General features: G+C 36.5%; 1 protein-coding gene and 1 pseudogene across 1 annotated transcript in view; one reads left to right on the forward strand and one right to left on the reverse strand.

Moving 5' to 3' along the window:
* The window catches only part of LOC136399327 (zinc finger protein 420-like), a 375,158-nt gene that overhangs the window by 30,667 nt on the left and 328,577 nt on the right, over positions 1 to 15,914 (forward strand). The window lies entirely within an intron of this gene.
* Positions 11,430 to 11,813, reverse strand: LOC136398229 (DNA-directed RNA polymerases I, II, and III subunit RPABC4 pseudogene; annotated as a pseudogene).

Here is a 15,914-nt window from a genome sequence, read left to right on the forward strand (position 1 = left end):
CAGACAAGACAAAGAAATAAAAGGCATCCATATCGGAAAAGAAGAAGTAAAGGTATCGCTTTTTGCAGATGATATGATCCTATACATCGAAAACCCCAAAGAATCCACAAAAAGACTACTAGAATCAATACGCCAATACAGTAAGGTCGCAGGATACAAAATTAACATACAGAAGTCAATAGCCTTTCTATATGCCAACAATGAAACAACTGAGAAGGAACTCAAAAGAATAATCCCCTTCATGATTGCAACAAAAAAAATAAAATACTTAGGAATAAACATAACAAAGAATGTAAAGGACTTATATAATGAAAACTATAAACCATTGTTAAGGGAAATCGAAAAAGATATAATGAGATGGAAGAATATACCTTGTTCTTGGCTAGGAAGAATAAATATAATCAAGATGGATATATTACCCAAAGCAATATACAAATTTAATGCAATTCCCATCAAACTTCCAATGACGTTTTTTAAAGAAATAGAGCAAAAAATCATCAGATTTATATGGAACTATAAAAAACCCCAAATAGCCAAAGCAATCCTAAAGAAAAAGAATGAAGCTGGGGGCATTACAATACCTGACTTCAAACTCTATTATAGGGCCACGACAATCAAAACAGCATGGTATTGGCAGAAAAATAGACACTCAGACCAATGGAACAGAATAGAAAGTCCAGAAATAGAACCACATATATATAGTCAAATAATTTTTGATAAAGGGGCCAACAACACACAATGGAGAAAAGAAAGCCTCTTCAATAAATGGTGCTGGGAAAACTGGAAAGCCACATGCAAAAGAATGAAACTGGACTACAGTGTCTCCCCCTGTACAAAAATTAACTCAAAATGGATCAAAGATCTAAACATAAGACCTGAAACAATTAAGTACATGGAAGAAGACATAGGTACTCAACTCATGGACCTGGGTTTTAAAGAGCATTTTATGAATTTGACTCCACAGGCAAGAGAAGTGAAGGCAAAAATTAATGAATGGGACTACATCAGACTAAGAAGTTTTTGCTCAGCAAGAGAAACTGACAACAAAATAAACAGAAAGCCAACTAAATGGGAAATGATATTTTCAAAGAACAGCTCAGATAAGGGCCTAATATCCAAAATATACAAAGAACTCATAAAACTCAACAACAAACAAACAATCCAATAAAAAAATGGGAAGAGGATATGAATAGACACTTCTCCCAGGAAGAAATACAAATGGCCAACAGATATATGAAAAGATGCTCATCTCCTTTAGCTATTAGAGAAATGCAAATCAAAACTGCAATGAGATACCACCTCACACCTGTTCGATTAGCTGTTATTAGCAAGACAGGTAATAGCAAATGTTGGAGAGGCTGTGGAGAAAAAGGAACCCTCATACACTGTTGGTGGGAATGTAAAGTAGTACAACCATTATGGAAGAAAGTATGGTGGTTCCTCAAAAAACTGAAAATAGAACTACCTTATGACCCAGCAATCCCTCTACTGGGTATATATCCCCAAAACTCAGAAACATTGATACGTAAAGACACATGCAGCCCCATGTTTATTGCAGCATTGTTCACAGTGGCCAGGACATGGAAACAACCAAAAAGCCCATCAATAGATGACTGGATAAAGAAGATGTGGCACATATACACTATGGAATACTACTCAGCCATAAGAAATGATGACATCGGGACATTTACAGCAAAATGGTGGGATCTTGATAACATGATACGAAGTGAAATAAGTAAATCAGAAAAAACCAGGAACTGTATTCCATACGTAGGTGGGACATAATAGTGAAACTAAGAGACATTGATAAGAGTGTGGTGGTTACGGGGGGGAGGGGGGAATGGGAGAGGGAAAGGGGGTGGGGAGGGGCACAAAGAAAACAAGATAGAAGGTGACAGAGGACAATCTGACTTTGGGTGGTGGGTATGCAATATAATTGAACGACAAGATAACCTGGACTTGTTATCTTTGAATATATGTATCCTGATTTATTGATGTCACCCCATTAAAAAAATAAAATTATTAAAAAAAATTGATTTGTTCAGTTAATAAACATAAATGATAGGTTCTAGGAAGAAATCATTATGAAATTGTTAACAAAACACATTAAGTAAAATTTCAAAACATATAATGAAAAACAGAAATTTAAATTCCAAATAATTTTAATACAGATTTTTCTATATTAATTTATTATTTTAATTTAGTGTGACCCTTGCACTTGATGCTTGCTGCACAGAGATTTTATATTAGGTTCCAATTTGGTTAGCTTTAGTCTCAAGTCTCCATGTTGTGTTATATCCAGCCAATTTCTTTTTTTTACCAGTAAATCATTTACAGCACTAAATCCACATTCAGCTAAAAATGAAGATGGAAACGGTAGCAATAGTTTTCTTTCACATTTGGTTGAATTTGGGTATTTGATTTCTGTTTCCTCACAAAGCCATGCCATTGCTCCTTTGATATTAAATAAAGCTTTAACTGACTCATCAGTTTGCAATTCTGCGAGTTCTTGATACTGCATATTTGATATATCAGACAAATCCACTAACATTGGCTGCATCATCCATGTTGGGAAATCAATTTGTTTAAAATCAGAAAATCTTTCTTTTAAATCAGCTGATATATTCAAATGATTGACAATAACAAGTAAAGCAGTATCAGTTACTTCACATTTTTGGAGCCAATGAAACTGTTTAAAGTTTTTGTTGTTAATATGTTTCTGACATAACTCAATATTGGTAATGAAACCAAATATCTTTGCTTTTGCATCGACAAGAGTTTTATTTGTTCCTTGAAGTTGCTTATTTAATATATTTAGTTTTTCAAAGATATCAGCTAAATAACGCACACATGCTTTCCCATCTATTGTTAACAGATACTTCATTTCAGGTTTGTCACTTAAAAAATCACTAAGAGTATCAAAGAGTTCCATAAATCTTTTCAAACAGTTTCCTTTAGATAGCCATCTTACTTCAGTATGAAGTAAAAGTCTCACATGGTCTTCATTTTGTTCTTCACAAAATAGCTTGAAAAGATGCTCACATTTGGCACTATCTTTAATAGCATTAACACACTTTATTACTGTATGTAATACTTCATTCAGAACAGGCGAGATGTTTTTAGCTACCAAGTTTTCCCTATGAATAACACAATGCACAAGAATCATTTCTGGATTCGCATCTTTCATCAATTTTAAGCAGCCATTTTTCTTGCCCATCATATTGGGAGCACCATCTGCAGCACAAGATGTTATATTTTTCATTGGTATATCATTGACATCTAAGTGGTTTTTTAGCTTATTATATATATCTTTGGAGGTAGTGGTGCTTTCTAATCTTTTACAGAACATTTCTTCAGCAAAATGTCCTTTATCAATATATCTTACGTAAGTTATCAATACTGCCTCACTGTCTCTCAAAGTTGATTCATCCATTTGCAAGGAGAATTTTCTTGTTTTCAGCTTTTCAATAAGTTGTTTTTCAATATCCTCACTCATTTTATCTATTCTTCTGCTAACAGAATTGTTCCTGAGTGGCATAGATTTTACATCTTTGTCATCTTTTTCAAGAACCGTTTTAAGAAATGCTGATATTGACGGTTTTATTAAATTCTCTCCTATAGTGTGATTTTCTCCAGTTTTAGCGATGAATAAAGAAATTTGATAACTAGCCTCAAGAACACGATTATTAGTTGAAGTATGAGCAGTAAATAGAGACTTTAATGTTCTTTTTTCAAAAATTTTCTTTAAAGTTTTAAAGTAACTCAAATCTGAATTAATATGAGCACTATGTTTCACCTTCAAATGCGCCTCAAGACGACCTCGTTTCATTGATTCGTTGGTCAAGCATTGCTGGCATAAAAGACAAAAAGGAATCCGCTCATCGTGAACAGCGGGTATGAACCCAAATTTTAAATATTCCTCCGAATATTGACGAGTATTTTTCTTGCTTGTACCACTCATTTTACTATGGGCTATAATAAAAATAAGATCAATTAAAAACTAATATTAAAATATGTGTTAAAATATATTCAATGTGACATAGAGTAAACGTGTACTAAAAATTCATATTCATTTAAATGTATATAACACATTTACTACACTACCAGCGCAAATCAAAAGGTATCTATATTTTTTCCACTTGACAAAATTTTCTGGAAAGTTATGCTTCTAAAATTAAAATTGTCGTGCATGCACTATTATAGCCCCAATAATATTTATAAAATATTAGTGCTTTCTAGCCCCGATGCAAGAAGGACTTAATAAAGAGTTTAATATTGATAAAAATAAAATCAAATACTTACCAATTATATCTATACAATATATATATGTATATTTATTAAATCAATGAGCTTTTACAACAGTTTTGACTGACACTTATTTCAAATTAACACCAACTGAATGATGTGAAACACTACAGAAGTTGCAATGGGACAATTAGGTGAGAATACCTGCGTTGTTTAGCGAGTTTTTAAAACGTCTGGGGTTCCCCGTGGCAGACGGCACGCTCCGCGGTGAACCCAGGACGAAGTTTATTTGTTGACACCCATCACCCAGTTGGTATTTTGGTCTCGTCAAACGAAATTATACTTAATAATTATTTACCACAATTATTTAAGAATTGCATTTTTTGTTAAATTTGCCACCGATATCCAGCATTGCATTTAAATGGCCCGGGGTGAAAGAGTTAAAGTCGTGTCGAGTCCATTTTCAAATTGTCCCCCTTAACTATCGAATTGCCTCCCTGTGGGGTGTGGGCCCCACGTTGGAAAACACCGTGCTAGAGGTTCTAGCCAGAGCAATCAGACAAGACAAAGAAATAAAAGGCATCCATATCGAAAAAGAAGAAGGAAAGGTATCACTTTTTCCAGATGATATGATCCTATACATTGAAAACCCCAAAGAATCTACAAAAAGACTACTAGAAACAATAAGCCAATACAGTAAGGTCGCAGGATACAAAATTAACATACAAAAGTCCATAGCCTTTCTATATGCCAACAATGAAACATTTGAGAATGAACTCAAAAAATCTTCACGATTGCAACAACAACAACAAAAATACCTAGGAATAAACATAACAAAGAATGTAAAGGACTTATATAATGAAAAATACAAAGCATTGTTAAGGGAAATCGAAAAAGATACAATGAGATAGAAGAATATTCCTTGTTCTTGGATAGGAAGAATAAATATAATCAAGATGGCCATATTACCCAAAGCTAATATACAAATTTAATGCAATTCCCATCAAAATTCCAATGACATTTTTTAAAGAAATGGAACAAAAAATCATCAGATTTATATGGAACTATAAAAAAAAACCAGATAGCTTAAGCAATCCTAAAGAAGAATAATGAAGCTGGAGACATTACAATACCTTACTTCAAACTATATTATAGAGCCACAACAATCAAAACAGCATGGTATTGGCAGAAAAATAGACAGACCAATGGAACAGAATAGAAAGTCCAGAAATAAAACCACATATATATGGTCAAATAATTTTTAATAAAGGGGCCAACAACACACAATGGAGAAAAGAAAGCCTCTTCAACAAATGGTGCTAGGAAAACTGGAAAGCCACATGCAAAAGAATGAAACTCGACTACAGTTTGTCCCCTTGTACTAAAATTAATTCAAAATGGATCAAAGACCTAAATATAAGACCTGAAACAATAAAATACATAGAAGAAGACATAGGTTCTAAACTCATGGACCTGGGTTTTAAAGAGCGTTTTATGAATTTGACTCCAAAGACAAGGGAAGTGAAGGCAAAAATAAATGACATCAGATTAAGAAGTTTTTGCTCAGCAAGAGAAACTGACAACAAAATAGCCAACTAAATGGGAAATGACATTTTCAAACCACAGCTCAGATAAGGGCCTAATATCCAAAATATACAAAGAGTTCATAAAACTCAACAACAAACAAACAAATAATCCAATAAAAAATGGGAGGAGGACATGAACAGACACTTCTCTCAGGAAGAAATACAAATGGCCAACAGATATATGAAAAGATGCTCATCTTCATTAGTTATTAGAGAAATGCAAATCAAAACTGCAATGAGATACCACCTCACACCTGTTAGATTAGCTATTATTAACAAGGCAGGTAATAGCAAATGTTGAAGAGGCTGTGGAGAAAAAGGGACCCTCATTCACTGTTGGTGGGAATGTAAAGTAGTACAACCATTATGGAAGAAAGTATAGTGGTTCCTCAAAAAACTGATAATAGAACTACCTTATGACCCAGCAGTCCCTCTACTGGGTATATACCCCCAAAACTCAGAAACATTGATAACGTAGACACATGTAGCCCCATGTTCATTGTAGCACTGTTGACAGTGGCCAAGACATGGAAATAACCAAAAAACCCTTCAATAGAAGACTGGATAAAGAAGATGTGGCACATATACACTATGGAATACTACTCAGCCATAAGAAATGATGACATCCGATCATTTACAACAAAATGGTGGGATCTTGATAACATCATACTAAGTGAAATAAGGAAATCAGAAAAAATCAAGAACTGCATTATTCCATATGTAGGTGGGACATAAAAAATGAGACTAAGAGACATTGACAAGAGTGTGGTGGTAACGGGGAGGGGGGAGAGGGAAATTGGGAGGGGGAGGGGCACAAAGAAAAGTAGATAGAAGGTGACGGAGGACAATCTGACTTTGGGTGATGGGTATGCAACATAATTGATTGACAAGGTAACCTGGACATGTTTTCTTTGAACATATGTACCCTGATTTATTGATGTCACCCTAGTAAAATTAATTAAAAAAAAAAGAAAATTCTAAGAATATACATAAAAAATCAGTGATAGCAAATGGCATATAGCACAGAAAGCTGACCTCTCCTGAGACCCAACCAGCCTATGGTCTCATCTTTATGGACAAATTTAAAGACAGACAGATTGCCTGTGAAATCCAGTAATGTAGGCTATTAGTTCATTGTTGTGTGCTATGTTTGAGGATTAACATTATTTGTGGTTTACAAGCTTAGCTTTTATGAGCTCTATGTGTGAGTTTAAATAACCACCTCTCAATAAAGTACTAACTTTAAGAACCATGATTTGCTTTAGGCAGCATTGCTCACCTTATACAGTACATACCTGTACTCTAAAGTGTCTATTTTTTTATGTCTTGGTATATGATTCTGTTCCTATACCAATAAGGCCATAGTTGACTTGTAATTACTGAATGTGTTTCACAAGGTGAGCATTATTTTGTATATTTGAAGTCCTATTATTTTGAATATGTGCTTTTGAGAAAGGGAAGTATTTTGTTCTAAAACTTATCCAATGAACTAGTTTTTATGCATAGATGATGATAATAGTTTAAACTTTTAAACTTTATTCAGTGTTATGCATTTTTCCTGTACCTGTACTAAAAAATATAAGAAAGTACATTCCATATTTATACATTCCAGGGTTCACCTGAAGTCTATTTTATAATTACTATTAGTATATTTTTAATGACAAAACTTGCAATTTATACTCTAGGTGCAAATTCATAAACATTTTTCTCATAAACAATCTTCTTCCCAAAGCACATACCTGGATGTGAATGATCTCATGTGTTGTTGCAGGTATTATAACCAAGCAATTCCAAAACTGTTTTTTGGAATTTATCAAATTCCAAAAATTTGGAATTTGATTTGAATTTGATTTATCAATGTCACTCCATTAAAATTAATTTAAAAAAATCCTCAAGTGCTGATAATTACACTAAATGTAAATGGATTAAACTCACCAATAAAGAGACACAGAGTAGCAGACTGGATCCAGAAGCAAACCCCAATTGTATGCTGTCTTCAAGAGATATATCTAAGCTACAAGAATATAAATAGATTCAAACTGAAAGGTTGGAAAACGATTCTCTAAGCAAATTATATCCAAAGAAAAGTAGATGTAGCCATACTCATGTCTGACAATGCTGACTACAAGACAAAAAACATACCCAGACACAAAAACGGTCATTTCATAATGATAAAGGGGACAGTGTATCAAGAAGACATATACTTCTTAGAATCTATGCACCAAACCAGTGAGCAGCAAAATACATAAGACATCTACTAACTGATCTAAAAGTACAATTATACTTGGAGATCTCAATACACTACTGATGGCTTTAGATCATTCAAACAGAAAGTCAATATAGAAATATTGGCCTTAAATGAAACCCTAGAACAAATGGACATAGTAGACACCTACAGGACAGTTTATCCCAGAACATCAGAATATACATTTTTCTCCAGTGTACATGGAACATTCTCAAGAATAAACCACATGCTGGGCCATAAACCTAACATCAACAAACTCAGATAGATTGAAATTATACCAAGCATATTCTCTGACCATAAGGCTTTGAAACTAGAATTCAACTGCAAAAAACTAAATGCACAAAAATGTGCAAATTAAACATACTTATAAAGAATGATTGAGTCAAAGAAGAAATAAATCAAAAGATATAGAAAGACAAACAAAAATGATAGCACAACTTATCAGAATCTCTCAGATGCAGCAAAAGCAGTAATAAGAGAGCCTGGCCAGGCGATGGCTCAGTGCATAGAGTGTCGGACTTGGATGCAGAGGATGCAGGTTCAAGACCCCGAAGTGGCCAGCTTGAGCACGGGCTTATCTGGTTTGAGCAAAGCTCACCAAATTGATCCCAAGGTCGCTGGCTTGAGCAAGGGGTCAATAGGTCTGCCATAGCCCCCAGTCAAGACACAAATGAGAAAGCAATCAGTGAACAACTGAGGGGCCACAATGAAGAATTGATGCTTCTCATCTCACCCTGTCCATCTGTCCCTACCTGTCCCTCTCTCTGTCTCTGTCACACAAAAAAGGAAATCAAGAAAAATTAAGCCCTGGACTGATAGCTCTGGAGTATCATTCTGGGGCACAGAGGTTGTTGGTTTGATTCTCTGGCCAGGAACTATAGATGGGCAGCTTGATGTTTCTGTCTCTCCTGCCTGTCTCTCAAAAAGAAAGAATAAAGGAGGGAAGGTAGGGAGGAAGAAAAGGAAGGGAGGGAGGGAGGGAGGGAGGGAGGAAGGAAGGAAGGAAGGAAGGAAGGAAGGAAGGAAGGAAGGAAGGAAGGAAGGAAGGAAGGAAGGAAACGTACTTCAAAATTATTGAAGATTTTAAAATTTTTATAAACATAAAGAGGAACTAGATTGAGTTAGCAAAGTAACCTTGTATTAAAAAAAATAGATGATACTTTTTTTAGGACACAATACACAATATTTACCACTCAAATGTTTTTTTTTAATGAAAGAGAAACAGAGACAGACGGACAGGAACAAGAGAGATGAAATGAGAAGCAGCAACTCCCTTTTTTTTCAGCTGTGGGGATATCTAATCCTCACCTGTTTTGTAAGGGTGTACTAAAAGCTATAGTTGGGTCTAGCAAAGAGTTGGTTTTATGGTGGTGTTTGCTTGTTGGGATTTGGTCTCTAGCAGAAGACACTTGGCCTCGATAGTCTGGTGGAAGAAGACTATGGCATACCCAGCTACCCATTTCCTTGCTATTTGTAAAGGCTGCCATGAATAAACCAAGTGTGGTCTGCATTAGGCAGAAATTTTTTTTGTGATGTGGGAGGAAAAAAAACGCTCCAAAAATCAAGAATGTCTGAACATGAATGTGTGATGTCTTGATCAGGCAGAGGCAGGAGTGTGGCAAGATTAAGTTTTGTGCATTTGCCTGACCTGTGGTGGCATAGAGCAGTGGTCCCCAACCTTTTTTGGGCCATGGACCGGTTTAATGTCAGAAAATATTTTCATGGACTGGCCTTTAGGGTGGGACGGATAAATGTATCACTGACCCAGACAAGCATCAAGAGTGAGTCTTAGGCAGATGTATCAGAGGGAATCTGGTCATTTTAAAAAAAATAAAACATCGTTCAGACTTAAATATAAATAAAATGGAAATAATGTAAGTTATTTATTCTTTCTCTGTGGACTGGTACCAAATGGCCCACAGACCGGTACCAGTCTGTGGCCTGGGGGTTTGGGACCACTGGCATAGAGGATAAATCATCCAGCTGGAATGCTGAGGTTTTTGGTTCAAAACCCCAGGCTTGCCTGGTCAAGGCACATATAGAAGGTGATGCTTTATGCGCCTCCCCCCTTCTCTCTAAAATGAATAAAATATTTAACAAGTCTTGTACATTTGGCTGAGGTGACATGTGGAGAGCCTATAAAATTTTTTTGAATTTGGGATGAAGTTTGTGTACCTTTGTAAGTTAGTAAGACAGAAAAATTGTGGGGAAAAAGAACTGCTGTTGGTTTTTCAAGTGAGTTTATTGCTCTTCTGTGAGGAATATGGCTGCTGCTAGAGCCCTTAGGCAAGTTGGCCATTCCTTATTACAGGGGTCCCCAAACTTTTTACACAGGGGGCCAGTTCACTATCCCTCAGACCGTTGGAGGGCCAGACTATAAAAAAAACTATGAACAAATCCCTATGCACACTGCACATATCTTATTTTAAAGTAAAAAAACAAAACGGGAACAAATCCAATATTTAAAATAAAGAACAAGTAAATTTAAATCAACAAACTGACCAGTATTTCAGTGGGAACTATGCTCCTCTCACTGACCACCAATGAAAGAGGTGCCCCTTCCGGAAGTGCAGTGGGGGCCAGATAAATGGCCTCAGGGGGCCACATGTGGCCTGCGGGCCATAGTTTGGGGACCCCTGCCTTAACACATTGTGGAGGTATCACAAGAATTCTGTTTGCTGTTCTAAGGCTTGTGTCCAATCCTGAGAATTCTCAGCTTTTCATTGCTGTCATTTAGAGAAATGTGTAACTTTAAATGCAATGGGTATTTAATTTTAAAGTGTAATTTTAACACTTATGTAAAACCTTTTCTGTTCTCATTCAATAGAGACTTACCTGGTCACTGGGTAAAGCTAGCAATAAAGCTACTGGTCTGTAATGTGTTAACAGGAGTCTTGAGTGGCGTTTTAATAAATAGGCAATAACTTGTAGGTCTGGTCTTTGATCTTGATCTGAATTGCTGACAAGTATACCCTCCCCTTCAGTGGGAGGCTGTCTGTGCCTTACAGTGTGCTCCTACAGGAAAGGTAAGCTCTCCATCCTGACCCTGAAATACAGGCTTTACTTCACACACAGTTTCTACCTGACTTTATGTTTCTGTGAGAAACAGGGTCTCCATCTCTTTTGGGTAAATCTTTTGAGTCATTTCTGCCTCTTCAAAGCACTGAGTTCCTGGCTAAGACTCTCCTCTTTAGATTGTTAAGACTCTTCACAATTCAGATAATTTCTTTTTCATTAATCAAACAAAAATTTGTAAACTATTACAAGACACCGAAATGATTCTTTTCTAAATGTTTTTTAAATGAAATTCTGTATATAGTTATATTCATAAGAATAAGTATACTAATCAAGAGTTATACATTAACAGCAAGTCCAAACAGTAACAAAGATATTGTTCTGCAGTCCATATTTTTTTGAGTATCAAAACCCACCAATCTTTTAGTCCTTTTTTTGTACATTATTCTGTGTACACATTCTCTGCGTCTTATTGTTCCCCTGGGTTTTATTTCATTTTCTCTGTGATAGTCTCCACAAATATATATCATTGATTGCTGTTCTGGGGGTTGGACATCCTCTTGGGTGTCCATTGTTGGTCCCCATGTAACACAAAGAAACTCCTCACACTGCACTTCCAAAACTAGGATTCAGATAAAATTAGCATCCCTCAGTCTAGTTGGAAGGCAATAAAACACCTAGTTTTAGTATCTTTGTGGCACCCCCATATCATATATGGTTGAAGGACACTTGAGAAGTGTAGGAGAGAGGTGCAAGCTGACAAGGTGTGGGGGACAAAATCATAAGCTGACATAGTCCTTCCAGCCCATCGCAGCACCTCACCTGCTTAAGTTGCCAAAGGCAATCTTCTCCTTTGTGAAGTTGCTGGTTGAAATGTTTGGTGAGGAATTTTTTGCACTTTTGGGAGAATTCTTGGTTTACTGTAGAAATGTAACTTGGTATCTGAGACCTATTTGTTTTGCAAAAAACTTTGCTCTCTGCCTATAAAATAGTTTTGGAGATACGTTTACTCTTGTAGATCAGCCTACAGAGACCTCTAGTCCCATTCTTCTGTTCATTTCTTAATCCTGTACTTGCACAATTTTGAATTACACTGGTTTGCAGCAGAAAAGCTGACCTCTTTAAGTTGTATTTCCCTCATTTGTAGTCATACTAACACCACCTCCATTCCACTGAGAATTCACAGTGCCTTAGGGGAAAGAATGAACCAAATATTTGGATGAAGATGTTACAGTTTGAGAAATGAAAAAGCAGATACTTCATGCAATGGAGCAAAAATAATCCAGACTCAGACAACTCACATAGTCACCTGAATCATGACACAGAGAAACTTGCAGTGCAGTAGGGAGATCATGTCTTTATATCATGTGATACTGAATTAGGTTTCAAAGGAACAAGGTTACCTTTCATTCCTACTTTACACCATTAACAATAATCAATGTCAGATAAAACTACAGATCAAAATGTGAAGAGAAAATCAATTACAGTTTTTATAGCAAAAGTGTAGAGTATTTTTAGTTCTTTGGAATCACAGGTTTCCTGAAATGGATACCAAGCCCCAAACTTAGTGAAAAAATTGGTAAATTGGAATCCACTGAAAGTAAGAACTGTTCCTCATGAACACCAGCCGGATTGCAAAAATAAAACCACACAATGGGATACAGTGGGAGAAGATATTTGTTAATCCCAAGTGAGACAATGAATTGGTACCGAGAAAAAATAAATATATACAAAAGTATAAAATGACAAAAGTAGAAAAAAAGCAGTCTAACATGCAACTTGCAAACACTGATATACAATGTACATTTGACTTTGAATGTTCCTCAGCACCACATAATTCATCAGACAGTGGACATTAACCTAAAGTAGGGTGCCAATACTAACACAGAAGGACCTAAATATAAAAAAAGAAACACCAGGTGTTGCCATAGGTGTCTATTTCCCATAATTCTCATACACTGGTAATGGGAGTGAAAACAGTGTGGCCACTATGGGAAAGTGCTTACTGGCATCATGTCAAAGTGATCAATTCTAAAACAGCTTTAATATTCAAATTTTCCAGCAAATTTGATGGAAAGTGTATTGATTTTTCTTTGGTTTGTCTGGGCACCATTGTCAAACTCACTTAACTGTATTTGTCTAGGTCTATTTCTAGATTTCTATTGTACTACATCAATCTGTCTATTTTTAGCCAATCCCAAAGTCCCTTTATTACAGTAAACTTATGGAAGATTTGAAATGTGATCATGAGAGTCCTCCATTCTGTTATGTTTCAGATTCTTTTGGCGCTTTACGTTGTTTTTATATACATTTTAGAACCAGTTTTTCAATATCTAAAGCATATACTTGAGATGCTTCAACATAGTGAAGCTTTACAATTGACCCTGAAAAGACTTACTGTGGAAAGTTAGTACTGAATGGCTATTTTTACCATAGATATATCAGAATTACATTATTTTAATTCAAAGTTTCATGCATCTAAATATTCCATCCTAGGAAAGAGAATTTTACATTCTTACCAGGAGAAGCACTATTTCACACAGAAATATTTCACATTTTCGGGCTATGATTAGGTATATTTTGTCAACGGGTTCCATCTGTAGGAGGGTTGGGCCAGCTAAACTTCAGCTTAGACTTCCGTGGATTTTATCACGCTGACATAAAAATGAGAGGCCTCTCTACCTTCAGATATGGGACTGTTTCCATTAGTGCCAGCAGGACTCTATGGGGCCCTAGAAACAGAGCCAGGGACAGACTTTTTTTTTCTCCTCAGCTGGGCATCCTCCACTATTCCCATATCCTCTCACACAACCACAACAGACACCAGTTATCATAATTGTTTGAGCTATACTCTTTACATCTCGACCTCAATATTCAGGAGTTTAAGAAACAAGCTCTCTGTAAATAATTGTTGCAATGAAGGATAGACTCAAAGTAGCCATCTTGGTGGAGTGTGTCTTTTCTATGCTTAGAGGACTCTGGTCCCAGAAAGACATAAACATTGTTCGTGTAACCAAGGGACTGCAAACCACAAATTCTGTGTGACCCAGAAACCAGAGAAAGATTTGGGTCCCTGCCTGCCCATCCATGTGTTTTTTATCTCCATTAATTGTTCTCAAAGATTGGTCCTTCCCACTCATCAGTATCTTCATATCACACACCAGCAGTGTCAGGACCCCACATTGCACTCTCAGACTACAGAGTTCTTAATGGTGCTTCCTAGGCCATCTGCCTGTGGTTCACATTCCAGGTCAGTATCACTGTTAACCCCCATCCCTGCCCTAATTCCCAGAACTGCATTGGAAATACAGTCTAAGTCAATCACTTAGGGCCGAGGAAGGAGCTGAAGCCAAATATGAGACCCATCACCTCTGACCTCAAGGTGTAGCATGTCTCTGGGGTGTGGCCAGCATGGTAGAACCTGGGAGGACCATCTGTATGCCCCAGTGGGAGAAGCACTTGTTTCATGTGCCTGTTAAGGATAGAGACCTGCCATATCTCAGCAAAAATAGTGGTACCTTGACACATGAGCACTTTAAATCATGAGCAATTTGAGACAAGCACTCCCGGGAATCGTTGCTTTAAGTCACAAGTGGATATTTAAATCACGAGCTTCCGCCACCTTCCATAGATGGCCTGCTGAACATTCTGAGAGGAAGAAACAAACTTCGATGGAAAGGTTTTTCCTGAAATGGCCTCTAAGTGAAAGTGAGGAAAGTGTGGCGAAAAAGCCAAGTCAGTGAAGAAAATGATTAAGCAAAGTAAAAAAATAGTAACTAAGTTTAGTGATAGTTACACGTCATACATAGTGTGTTAAATTTTGCAATTAAATGTAGCATTGTGTGCAAAGAGTAAGTTAAGTGATAGCCCACAAAATGAAATCTTCCTGTGCCAGTCTCCTCCCTCTGCCAGCATCTTCGCCTGACCCTGAAGGTAAATACACTTCATAAGCCTGTTTCTTTCTTTACATTCTATTATGTATATATTATATTATTTATAAAGTATATTTTCTTATTTAAAAGCATATAAAAAATTCATGTGGGTTTGGGGGACTAGAACGGATTAATTGCATTTCCATTAAATGGTGAAATTTTGACACACGAGCAAATTGACACAAGCTTGGCCATGAAATTAATTAAACTCGTGTGTCAAGGTACCACTGTACTAGATTCCATGTGTCAAACCTGGTCAGCTCCCAACCTCCTTCAACAGATGGAAAGTGCCTGATGTGAACAGGAAGTTACACGGGAGAAACACGTTCTGTCCTAAGGCCACCACAAGGCTTTAGTGAACTGAGGGGGTGAGTGCAGCACATACTCCCGAGGAAGAAGGGTAATCTGTGTTAAATGGGACCATTACAACACACACTAGAGGTGTGGACTGTGCACAGTCACCCTAAGGACACCATGTTCCCTTTTGACTTTAAGGCAGAGGTTGGCTGGGTTTATTTCACTTACCTTTATGGAATTCCCAAATTTTCAGAAATGAAAGTAAAGCAATTAAGTAGTTCACATAAAAGGGAAGCATCTTTACTGGAGTTTCCTATCAAGCCTGCTCTAACGTGCCCAACAAGTTTCCAGAATGAGTTTCTGGGTATCTACAAACTGTTCTACATACTGACTCCGTTAACAGTCACCTATAACACATGGGTCAGCTAAGTATGAGCATGGTTATCTCAAACCCATTATATGTACACCATCCATGACTGGATCTCTCACTAGAGCATAATTTTCTGCAGAGCATGTTTCATGTAAAATAACATTTTCTCTTATTTTTAAAATGATTTAGATTGTATTTACTCATTTATACAGAGAAGAGAGAAG

The sequence above is a fragment of the Saccopteryx leptura genome, chromosome 3 (assembly GCF_036850995.1).
Source record: "Saccopteryx leptura isolate mSacLep1 chromosome 3, mSacLep1_pri_phased_curated, whole genome shotgun sequence".
Taxonomy (NCBI): Eukaryota; Metazoa; Chordata; class Mammalia; order Chiroptera; family Emballonuridae; genus Saccopteryx; species Saccopteryx leptura.